Genomic DNA, 13549 nt, shown 5'->3' on the forward strand with positions numbered 1-13549 from the left:
AGCTAACTTTTAAATATTTTTCAGCACACAATTGCTTATAATCCACTTATGCTCCACCTGAAACCCTAAGAAGTACTTAAAATCTTACGTCTCCTGTCACTTGACCACTGCAATATTGACCACTAATGTATTTCAATTCTCTAGCAGGTTGGGACATGCTTGTGTATACTTTCATAAGGTATCCATGGTATTCTGCAAGTATTTGCTTCTCATCAAGAAACTCACTTTACTTTATGGCAAAATAAGTGCAGCAGTGGGTCCATGATCATTCAATTCACTGGTCTTACCATGATTCCTACCATTCTGAAGAAGCTGGCTTGATACAACAGTGGAATGGCCTTTTGTAGACTCACAGCACCAGCTCGGAGGCAATACTTGCAGGATTAAGGCAAGATTATGTAGAAGGCTGTATATGCTCTGAATCAGCACCCAATATATAGTGTTGTTTCTCCTCACCAGAACTCATAGTTCTAGGAATTAAGTTGTGGAAATGGGAGTGGCACCATTCACTGTTACCCCTGGTGACCCATGAGCAAAATTATTCCTTCCTGTTCCCATGATCTTATGCTCTGATGGTCTAGAAATCTTAGTTCCAAGAGGAGGAATGTTTCCACACCAAGATACAGCAATGATTCCACTGAAGTGGAAGACTGCTTCCCAGCCACCTTGGACAGCTCCTGCTTTAAATCAACAGAAGAGAGTTCCTGTGGTGGCTGGGGTGATTGATGTTGACTATGAAGGGGAAATTAGACTGAGACTCCACAATAGAGGTAAAAAAGAGTATGTATGGACTACAGGAGATCTCTTATGCATCTCTTAGTATAACCATGCCCTGTGACTAAGGTCAGTGGGAAATTACAACAACCTAATCCAGGTAGGACTACTAAAGGTCTGGACCTGTCAGGAACGAAATTTGGGTCACACCTCTAGGTAAAGAATCATGACCAGCTGAGGCACTTGCTGAAAGAAAAGGAATATAGAATGGACAGTGGAAAAAGTAATTATAAATACCAGCTATGACCACATGACCAGTTACAGAAACAAGGACTGTAATTGCTATGAGTAATTGTTAGGTAGATAGGATCTCCTCAGCTGGCCGAGGTGGCGTGGCAGCTGTCTTACAAGGGAGTGAAAACAACTTGTACACCCTCACAAGGGTCTGATGATGAACAGAAAAAAAGAGAAAATATCCGTTCCTTGACTATGTCTGGCCATGTTGGCTTTGAGAGTTTGCCTGATCAGCTGGTCAACAGATCCATTCAGCAAGGTTTCTGTTTTAATATTCTCTGCATGGGGGAGACTGGAATTAGAAAATCAACACTAATTGATACGTAATTTAATACTAATTTTGAAGACCAAGAATCTTCACATTTTTGCCCACATGTGAAACTTAAAGCTCAGACATATGAACTCCAAGAAAGTAATGTTCAACTGAAATTGACCATTGTGAATACAGTGGGATTTGGTGACCAACTAAATAAAGAAGAGAGCTACCAACCAAAAGTTGACTACATAGATGCCCAGTTTGAGGCCTATATCCAAGAAGAAATGAAGACTAAGCGTTCACTCTTCAACTACCATGACTCTCACACATCCATGTGTGCCTCTACTTCCTCTCACCCACAGGCCACCCTCTGAAGACACTTGATCTCCTAACCATGAAGAACCTTGACAGCAAGGTGAACATTATACCAGTGACTGCCAAAGCAGATACAATTTCTAAAACTGAATTACAGAAGTTTAAGATCAAGCTCATGAGTGAATTGGTCAGGAATGGCGTCCAGATATACCAGTTTCTGACAGATGATGACACTGTTGCTAGGATCAATGCTGCAATGAATGGACAATTGCCATTTGCTGTTGTAGGAAGTATGGATGAGGAAAAACTCTTCTAAACATTGGTCTAGGCAAAGAAATCATGACTAAGACCTCAAAAGATCTTGGGACTTCTCAAGTCTCCGTAAACTCATGAGCCAATTCCTTATAATAAATTTAAAGATATATCTCCTACTAGTTCTACTTCTCTGAAGAACCTAAACTAATATAGATAGATAGCTTTATACAATGACAGGAAACTGGATTTTAGAGGCAGATAAACCAAAGTCCCACTATTCTTATTCCTGCAAATTTATAATTTTTTTTTCTCTTAACCTCCAATAGTTCAGTTTTCTTACTTTTTTCTTTTCTTTCTTTTTTTTCTTTTTTTTTTTTTTTCCGAGACAGGGTCTTGCTCTGTCACCCAAGCTACAGTGCAGTGGCAGTGTCATAACTCTCTGCAACCTCCATCTCCTGGGCTCAAGTGATCCTCTTGCCTCAGCCTCCCGAGTAGCTGGGACTACAGGCATACACCATCACATCAAGCTAATTTTTCTTTTTTTTTTTTTTGTAGAGATGGGATCTCACTCTTGCTCAGGCTGGTCTGGAACTCCTGGCCTCAAGCAATCCTCCTGCCTTGGCCTTCTAAAGTGCTAGGATTACAGGCATGAGCCACAGAACCCAGCCAGTTTAATTTTTTTATACATAAAATATGAGTGTAATAATGTCTCATAGTAATTTTTCAAAAGTTAAACAGATAACATTAAATACTTAAAACAGTTGTTGAATTGGTATATAATTAACACTAAAATGTCCTTCTTATTCCATAGCAACAAGGGACATCTCTTTATATCTGAAAACAGCAACAGCATCAACAATAAAACACACTATTTTAAACCAGCCCAATGTTTATGAATTTGGGTTTGACACCAGGCTTGTGTGAGTGCAATAGGATTGAATTTGGCTATAAATTTGCCACAGACATCATAGCAATCACTTGTAAATGTAAGTACCACAATGTAGATCCCCTCTAAGGAAGGGGCCAGACCCACTGAATCTTTGAGTCCATCATGCATGTAGAAGCATAGGCCTTAGCTTAGCTTCATCAAACTGTGAACACACTATCAGTGTACCTCCAAACATCATTCCTCCCACAAGTACATTAAAATGTTTGCCCTGTCAATCCTCATGAAGTTCTATCTCCATAGTCACTCTATTTACAGGAGTCTGCATAGCAAAACAACAGATTTATGAAAACATCATTAAAAATCTTTTCTCCCCAAAATTGTTACCCTGGAGGTTTTTGTAAAGCTCCTAAGCCAGCTGTTATTCTAGTATAATACCGAATGTGCTTTAAAAAAGAAAAAAAGCCGGGCGTGGTGGCTCATGCCTGTAGCCCCAGCTACTCAGGAGGCTGAGGCAGGAGGATTGCTTAAGCCCAGGAATTTGAGGTTGCTGTGAGCAAGGCTGACGCCACGGCACTCACTCTAGCCCGGGCAACAGTGAAACCCTGTCTCAAAAAAAAAAAAAAAAAATAATAATAATAATAATAAGCCAGTTGATAAGGATGCAAACATTGACTTTTTCTTCAGAAAAAAGTAGATTGCCACAGAAACACACTGCAGGGAATGTTATATTTGGAGGGATCTTTACACTTCCAGCCAGAAAGTGTCTGACTTCACTAACTGATATGGTCACTGGAGTTACACTAACAATGAAAACACTATGTACACTAGTGGGTATGCCTAGCTCCAGCAATGAGATGTAATGCTTTTTTAAATGTGACTGCATCATGCTTGGAAGGAAATGGGCAGAGTTCTGTTAGAATCCAGCCTGGCCCTGAAAAAATAGAAGAGAAGAATTGGGAAGGAGGATGCAAATGACTATAAAATGGTTACGGCAATAGCTTTTGTTGGGGATAAATGTATTCTAAGTTATTGCTCATTTTTAAATTCTTGGTCATTGTATAAAAATAATGTATCAGAGATTTCCCCGAAAAATGCTTTTTCTTCTCTTTTCTCTTTAAGCACCCTCCCACTTAGAGAGAGTCCTTGTGCTTGAATTTAACGCTATTGACCTAAAGTTCCCTCTTGCCAGAGTATTCTTGCTGAAGAACCTAGTCTGACTCATTCAAGCAGCCGGGCAAATATGCCTATGTTTGCTCTCACACTCCACTTCAATTCAGGCCATGTCGGTAATCAATGCAGAGTGTAAAATAACAAGAGCATGCTTGGATACTTACGTACATATGCCTAAGTTACCATTTCCCAAACAATCTCAAACAGTGGTGATGAGTATCTAACAACAAAATAACCACCTCTTACTATGTCTACTTGGAAAATCATCATTAGCTGTTATGGCCCATGGTCCTCTATAGACCCACCAGTGCCCCCTTATAGAGCACAATCTCTAATTTGGGGAACTTGTATACTTTATTATAATTTCTCTTCTTGTTGATATATCAATTATTGAATATTGATCTACTTCTTATAATTTATAAAATGAAAATATACTAATTCAGTAGTTCTTATACATTTATTTAAAATATATTTGCCAAATATGCATTAATTAATTTTATTAAAACAAAAACTTTTAACTCAAGCCTTAAATAATTTTCTGTCTAGAATCAGATTTACGCAGTGGTTTTTGAGACATTTGAAAAGTGTTGTGAAGAGTAGTGTAGATTCCAGTTTCTATTCAAACTGTAGTGTGGAAATCATCTTTTGGTCCTTTATTTTTATCTAAGATCTGAGCTGTTTGAATAATAGTGTAAACTTGAAATGAAAGCTTGCAGTAAAACCATTAGAAATACCTTATAGAGTGAAAGAATCCTATAAATACCAATAAACTCCAAAATCACTGATTGGATTTTCCTTGGTAAAAGAAAATGAGTTTGAGTAAAGAAAATAAGATAAAGAACTGCTCTCTATTAATTTAAAGCTCTTAGGGGATTTCTGTATGTGCAATATTCTGGATGATGTTAAAATTGTATGTGTTCACATATGCTTGTCTCAATATGCAGTGTATCATTTTATGGCAATATCAGCACATGCCAGTAATACAGTGTTAAGTATACAGTTCTTATCTTTACCCTCTATTAGTTTTAATATATTAGACAAACAATATTTACTTCATAGTTTCTTCATGAGTAAGATGACAATAAATTATGTCGCCATTTTAGTGAACTAAATTATAGATTCAAAGCTCTCAGAATTCAAGCTCCTAAGCAAATGCCAACTCTTATTCTTAATATACTGAGATCTTTCCATACCTACATTGATTGAGATGCCCACCATTGTATTTAACTTTTATTAAAGACTCCACATAAAACCATATAGAGATTCACCCTTTCCAGTCTGCTTCCAGTTCTCCTGTATTTACTAGAAAGGGAAAAGTTATCCTTCAGAATTTTTGTTCTGGTTAAAAATGGTTGAGAATTTCATGTGTCCCACTTTTTTCCCCTTTCAGTTTTGAATTTGATGAATAAAGCAAAAACCTGTGTAGGAGTACTGTTTAACTCTGTTCAACAGATCATCTTTTAATAGATTTTTTTATAACAAATTATGTGAGTATAAGTTAAGAAGAGCAGTAGAATAAGTTAACATATCAACTTTCCGAACACCTACACATTTTAATAGAACTAAGATTCTTCATAACTAGAGGTAAATCCAGTTTTCTTAACTAATGGGTATGTATAAGACAATGCTATTTACAAGAAATATATGAATATATTAATGGCTTGTCCAAACTACCCTCATATTTGAAACTCCTGATTATTATGTTCTGAAGGTGGTAAGTTAAAGCATCTTAAAATGACTTGCATTTCTTAAAAACTTACACTGATATGGATCAGTTCAGCTTTTAAAAATGACAGACCAATATGTCACAGGCCATCAGACTATTGAATACAATATTTTTAAAATCAGTTTTAATACCATAAAGATCTATGAAGGCAGCTTGTTCTGTGGGGAAACAAGATACTTGAGAGAAGGTAAATGAATAAATTTAAGACTAAAAATTAGCGGCATTTTTCTCCTTGAGGCATTTGTCAATTTACTGGCAGCAACCTAGAAGTTAAGAAGCATAGGAAAGCTTCCAGCAGTTTCACAGAGCTGAGGACACAAATGAGGGAGTTCAAGTCCAACCAAGATAAAGTCCCATGGTAATTACCTCAGATTTTCAGTAAGAACCATGCATAATATTATAATATTAAAAAAAGAATGGACAAAAATCAGCTGGAAACTTTCTATCCAATCAATTCAATCTTAAGAGAGAAAGATCTTTCTTTCAACTTCTTGACTAACTTATACTTAGGTATTTTTTGATACCTATTATAAAAGGAATTGTTTTCTTAATTTCTTTTTCAGATAGTTCACTATTAGAATATACAAATGCTACTGATTTTGGTATGTTGATATTGTATACTGCCACTTTACTGAATTTGTTTATTAGTTCTAACAGTTTTGTGTTAGTATCTTTAGGGTTTTCTATATATAAGATTATGTCATCTGCAAACAGAGATGATTTTACTTATTCCTTTCCAATTTGGATGCTTTTTATTTCTTTTGTTGCCCAACTGCCCTAGCTAGGATAGTAGTAATGTGGGATAAAAGTGATGAAAGTCAGCATCCTTGTCTTATTTCAAATTTTAGAGATAAACCATTCAACATTTCCCCATTCAGTATGGTATTAGCTGTGGGTTGGTCATATAGGAATTTGAGATAAATTCCTTTTGTAAAGGAAAGAATGAAGAGAGTCTAGAGACAACATACAGAATGGGAAAAAATATTTGTAAACTAAATATCTGACAAACAGTTAATATCAAAATAGATAAGGAACCCAAACAACTCAATAGCAAAAACACAAATAAACTGATTAAAAAAATGGGCAAAAAATCTGACATCACTAAACATCAGGAAAATGCAAATCAAAAATAAAATGGGGTATCACCTCACCCCAGTTAGAATGGCTACTATCAAAAAAGACAAAAGATAGGTGCTGGTAAGGATGTGAAGAAAAGGGAACCCTTACACAATATTGATGAGAATATAAATTAGCACACCATTATGGAAAACAGTACAGAAGTTCCTCAAAAAACTATAACTAAAAATACTCTATGATTCAGCAATCTCACTACTGGGTATGCATCCAAAGGAATTAAAATCATTATGTGGAAGAAATATTTGCACTCCCATGTTTGCTGCAGCACTATTCACAAGAGCCAAGATAAGGAATCAACAGATGACTGACAAAGAATATGTGCTATGTATACACAATTGGAAAGTATGCAGCAAAAAAAAAAAAAAAAAGAATTAAATCCTGTCAATGTGACATTGATGAATTTGGAGGACGTTATGTTAACTGGAAAAAGCCAGTCAGAGAAAGTCAGATACCATATGATCTCACTCAGGTGAAACCTAAAATGTTGCTCTGATAGAGGTAGAGAGTATAATGGTGATTACCAGAGGCTGGTGGTTTAAGGGGAAGGGTGGTTGGGGAGATATTGGTCAAAAGATACATAATTACAGTTGGATGGGAGGGATACATTTCAAGAGATCTATTGTCCAGCAAGGTGACTATAGTTAATGGATATTTATTGTGTTCTCGAAAAATGTAAAAAAAAGTGAATGTTACCTGCTCTCACCACAAAAATTATAACTATGTGAGGTAATGCATTTGTTAATTAGCTAGATTTAAACATTCCACAATGTGTATACTTAAAAACATCATGTTATACTTAACAAAAATATTAAAATATTATCTGTCAACATTTTAAAAATTAAAAAGAAAAAGAAATAAGTAAGCCATTCATTGAAAATTTTTGAAATGAAGATGCCTAGGTTTCAGGCCTGATAAATCAGATTTTTATAAAACATATTTGTGGCAAAGGAGGAAAAAAATAGGTATTCTAACCTCTGGTACTATGTTTTATCCTTTACACTCTTTCTACTCCAAATAAAGTACCCATGCTTTATGGCATAAATTTTTAAAGTTATCAGTTTCATTATTATTTATCAATACAAAGACATGGTACAGGTAGATAGGATCAAAATATTTTCAAATCTACATACACTGATTGAAAGTTTTCCACTCTCTTAGATTTAATATTATTCTTCTAAGGAGTAGGGTTTGAGTCCAAGGATATCTTAACTCCCTGTAACCAATATTGCTAAGATTTCCATGTAAATCAACTAGCTAAGATTTTTTTCATTTTTTTTATTTCAGCATATTACAAGGGTACAAATGTTTAGGTTACATATATTGCCTTTGCCCCACCCAAATCAGAGCTTCAAGCATGTCCATCCTCCAGATGGTGCACACTGCACCCGTTAGGTATGAATATACCCATACCCTCCTCCCTCTTCCCGTCTACCGACACACGATGAATGTTATTACTATATGTGCACTTAAGTGTTGATGAGTTAATACCAATTTGATGGTGAGTACATGTCGTGCTTGTCTTTCCATTCTTGTGATACTTCACTTAGTAGAATAGGCTCCAGCTCTATCAAAGATAATACAAGAGGTACTAGATCACCATTATTTTTTGTGGCTTAATAGAACTCCATGGTATACATATACCACATTTTATTAATTCACTCATGTATTGATGACCAGTTTGGTTGTTTCCACATCTGTGCAATTGTGAATTGTGCTGCTATAAACATTCTAGTGCAGATGTGTTTTTTATAGAGTGTCTTTTGTTCTTTTGGGTAGATGCTCAGTAATGGGATTGGTGGGTCAAATGGTAGTTCTACCTGTAGCTCTTTGAAGTATCTCCGTATTACTTTCCACAGAGGTTGTACCAGTTTGCAATCCCACCAGCAGTGTATGAGTGTTCCTATCTCTCTGCATCCACACCAATTATTTTTGGGGGACTTTTTGATAAAGGCCACTCTCACTGGAAATAAGTGATATCTCATTGTTGGTCTGATTTTTTGCATTTCCCTGATGATTAGAGATGTTGAGCACTTTTTAATGTTTCTTGGCCATTAATCTAGCTTCTTTTGAAAAGTTTCTGTTCATGTCCTTTGCCCACTTTTTGATAGGGTTGCTTGATTTTTTCTTGCAGATTTTCCTGAGTGCTATATAGATTCTAGTTATCAGCCCTTTATTGGATGTGTAACATGCAAATATTTTCTCCCATTCTGTAGGTTGTCTGTTTGCTCTCATGAGAGTTTCCTTGGCTGTGCAGAAGCTTTTTAATTTGATCAGGTCCCATTTATTTATTTTTGTTGTTGCTGTTGATTGTCTTTGGGGTCTTCTTCATAAATTCTTTTCTTAGGCCAATGTCTACAAGAGTTTTTCCAACACTGTCTTCCAGAACTTTTATAGCTTCATGTCCTAGGTTTAAGTTGTTTTGCACCACGAGTTCATTCTTGTGAGAGGTAAAAGGTACAGATCCTGTTTCACTCTTGTACATGTGGCTATCCAATCTCCCCAGCACCATTTATTAAATAAGGATTCTTTTCCTCAGTGTATGTTTTTGTAAGGCTATAGTAACTAAAACAGCATGATACTGACACGAGAACAGAGACATAGACCAGTGGAACACAACTGAGAACCTAGATATAAAACCGTCCTCATATAGCCATTTAATCTTTGACAAAGTAGATAAGGTATTTTAATATCTAATTTCTTGTGATGTTACTTTTATATTTCTGATTTATACCCATAAAAATGAAAGCATTTGGTTACTGTTCATATTATAATGCATTAAAGGTATCAAAATTTCCTAATGAAATATTTCACTATCACTGAGATAAAAGTTGTGGTTAAATACAATTTTTAGAAGAAGAAAAGTATTTCCAGCAAACAAGATAGAGGAAGTTATATGCTTAAATTGTCTCCCTATTTTTGAACTGAACATTAATGTTAATGATTTTATTTTCAGAGATATAGATGATGATCACTGAAACTGTAATGAAATATCACACAGCATCATTAAAGAGCGAAAATCAAGTGTTTGAAAGATAAAGGTTTTTTTAAATAAACCACTGAAAATTTAAACCACAACTAAATTAGTCAAAATTCAAAGATTTCAAACTTGGAATGGTATACAAAAGATTGTTAAAAATTGAAATGAATAATTAAATGATTTATATGAAACATATTTTCTTCTTATAAATTTATCTAACAGATGTTTTGTGCTCTGATCACATAATGTTTCTAATTTATTAACCTATTCTGCTTCATACTGTGTTCAGTTTTTTTCCCTAATGTGTTTGATCTTAATGCACAGATGGCTCAAGGAAACATAAGTCCTGAAGTCCTATGTATCTTTTTGAACTCCACCCCCCTTGGATCTTTATCTTTATAATTCTTTTATAAATTCCTGTATCCTAAGATGGTGAGAAATATGGATGTTAAACTGGATGTACTATGAAGTCTTCAGGATTCCAAAATGTATGGTGAACTCATAATGAATATATTAATAATTCAGGAGAGTTGAACATAAAACTGATATAAAAAGTAAAGTACTTCAACAAATATTTATTGAGTACCTATCAGTGCATAAAATAAGTCCTGGAACATAGAAGTCCTCAATAAATATTTCTTTAACTGATTTAAACTACTTTATGTAACATACTATGGGGATACTTAAATCCAGTAACATTCAAAAAGTATAATTTTAACCATGGTACTATAACTGCATGGGAAAGCTGAAATCACAGTTACTAAAGACCTTAGAGCTAATAGTAAAACAAAGACTCAAACCCAAGTGTGTAGATTCCAAAGACCATGCATCTTTATTCACTATTCTTCTCTCTCTCTCTCTCTCTCTGTTTTCTTTTTTACTTTGAAATATTATGGGGGTACAAATGTTTGGTTTTTTTTTTTATTTCAGTTCATCATGGGGGTACATAAGTTCAGGTTATATACAATGTCTATGTCCTGCCTATCCCCGAGTCAGAGCCTCAAGCGTGTCCACTCACCAGACAGTGCGCCTGGCACTCACCATGTGGTACAAATGTTTTGATTACATGGATTGCTTTTGTACTGCTTGAGTCAAAGTTATAAGTGTGCCCATCACCCAGATAGTGTACATTGTACCTGTTAGGTATGGTTTCACCCATCCCCTCTGCCCCCCGCCCCAGCTTGATTTCCGTTGAGTTTTACTTCCATCCATGCACTTTAGTGCTGGTTGGTTAGATCCAATTTAATAGTAAATACATGCGGTGTTTGTTTTTCCATTCTTGCGATTCTTCACTTAAGAGAATGGTCTCCAGTTCCATCCAGATTATTGCAAAACGTATTAATTCATTTTTAATGGCTGAGTAGTACTCCATGGTGTACACATACTGCATTTTATTAATCCACTCGTGAACTGATGGGCACTTGGGTTGATTCCACATCTTTGCGATTGTGAATGCAATAAACCTTCCAATGCAAGCGTCCTTTTGATAAAATGACTTTTTTTCCTTTGAGTAAATACCCACTAGTGGGATTACTTGCTCTCTCTTTCTTTTAAGAAATAGAATCTCACTCTGTCATCCAAACTGGAGTGCAATGGCACAACCATATCTCATTGCAGCGTGAACTCCTATGGTCAAGCTATTTTCCTGCCTTAGCCTCCCCGGTAGCTGGGACTACTGGTGAATGCCACTATGCTTGGCTATACACACCCTCTCTTTAAAGACAGGATAATGCACAAAGTAGTTTAAAAACCTATAAAAGGAATATATTCAGAACACCACAAGATAAAAGCTTAACCTCTAAATATACAGAAAAAGCAGCATCTAGAAAGCATAACTCCTTTCCCAAATGTTTCAGAAATCACCATTCTAAATACATATTATATAATAAAAACCCATAAATACCACACAGGAGTCAAGTTCAGTATGCCCATATGTTTAACACTGACTTTCCTCTAGCTGGCCCCTTAATTTTTTTCTCTATTAACTCAGAAAAGTAAATTTTCAAGCTAGTTAATATCCAAAGCTCAAAACAATTGGCCTTCCAAAATTGATCTTGTTTTGAACCAGATCCATTTCCTTTGGCTCCTCCTTATCATTTCTGGATGAGCCCTATTCTCCATGCTCAGCATCTTCTCTTGCCCTGAGTGAGTCTCTCAGGCTCCAGTCTTCCACAACCTAACTCCAGCCAAGTTCTACCTGATGGCCATTTCCATCCGTACTCTTTATCCTCTTCAGAGAAGGGCCATATTGACAAAACATCACCCATCTGTTGCTGTGGGTACATATAGCTATTAGTAGTACTTAGCTACAGAAGTAATTTTGAAAGTACTTTTCGGTGTTTACACCTTGACCCAAGAACTATGAACATTTAAATTCAAATCAACAAATTGCATTAAGCACTTTCTACATTAAAGGTAATATGGGAGATAGAAAATATATGTGATGTGGCTCCTCCAAGATTATATTTTCATGTAACATGGCAATATATACATAAATATACAAAGTATCAGCAAAATACAATCTTATTTATAAAAATATAATGTGTTAAAATTGAAGAAAAATGAGATTTTATAGGAATCTCACTTTAAGTCATCCTGGAGGCAGATTTTAGAACCACCCTCAAAAAAGATGATAGTTCCTTTTATCTATACTTATTTCTTTCACTCTTCCACAATTTTTTTAACCTTTCTGTCTCGTGTGAGTAATTGGAAGCATCTTGTGAAAACAAACTTTTTAGCCTTAATTAACATTATATTTCCCAGGCTTAGAATAGTTTCTCACAAATGGTAGGTGCTCAAAAAGTATTAATTGAATGAATTACTGAACTTCAGGTATATATATGGTGCAATGATTTACTAATATTAGGTACTTCTAGAATAACAATAATTATTAGAAAATTATACAGGAATCACTGTTGTAAAGACAATTACTAAATCACAACATTCTCAATCAATAAAAATACTTATCAAATCCATCCAGTGCATATACATTTGCATCAATTAGATCTCCTAAACTCTTCACTAGCAGACAAATAATGACCTTCATGCACTATTTCCCACAAGTGAGTCATAATTAAAGATCACACAACTCTATTGTTCAATCATTAAAATTAATTGCACTGAATCAATGCCTTAAACAAAGATCCTAATTAATAAGGAGATAATTATAGAAAAGATAATAATGTGGATTGTACTATGTGTCTTTTATAAATTACAAATTGTTTATATAAGGAACAAAATGATGGTATTTACAAGAATTTCTCTCATTTGAGTACCTTTTGAGGGATATATTTCATTCAAATAATTTTGTCACTATTATAAAGTAATACTTTTGAAAGCAGTTCCATTTTGCTTGGTTTATTATCCATTAGCCTATTAACTGCAAAGTACATAACATCCCACTGTTAATGACAATATATTGGATTATCCAATATGGTAGTTGTAGTAATTTTAATATAAGGTCTTAGGAATCGGAAAGTATATAATCATTCTTCATTAAGATTCATATCATCTATGAAGTTTGGGTCATGTAGTAGAAATTGATTATAATGGAAATTCTTATGATATGGATTTCCTAAGATTGATATGAGATCTGATGACACAGATTACTGAAAAGCATTAATTATGGATCATGAAAAATGGAAGTAAATATAAAGATAGCACATTAAAATAAAGTTTGTGTGCTAAGCAGGTATTTTTCATATTTTTTTCATGATTTATTCTAGGTAACAGGCTATTCTATTTATTTAATTCTTTAAATTTATTTAATTTCATTTAATTTTGGCTAATGAGCTACATTTACCTAAATAATTACAA

At 34.7% G+C, this 13549-nt stretch overlaps 1 pseudogene; it reads left to right on the forward strand.

Moving 5' to 3' along the window:
• The first annotated feature begins 1148 nt into the window (after positions 1 to 1148).
• LOC123627200 lies at positions 1149 to 1895 on the forward strand (annotated as a pseudogene).
• The last annotated feature ends 11654 nt before the right edge of the window (positions 1896 to 13549 follow it).

The sequence above is a fragment of the Lemur catta genome, chromosome 24 (assembly GCF_020740605.2).
Source record: "Lemur catta isolate mLemCat1 chromosome 24, mLemCat1.pri, whole genome shotgun sequence".
Lineage (NCBI taxonomy): Eukaryota > Metazoa > Chordata > Mammalia > Primates > Lemuridae > Lemur > Lemur catta.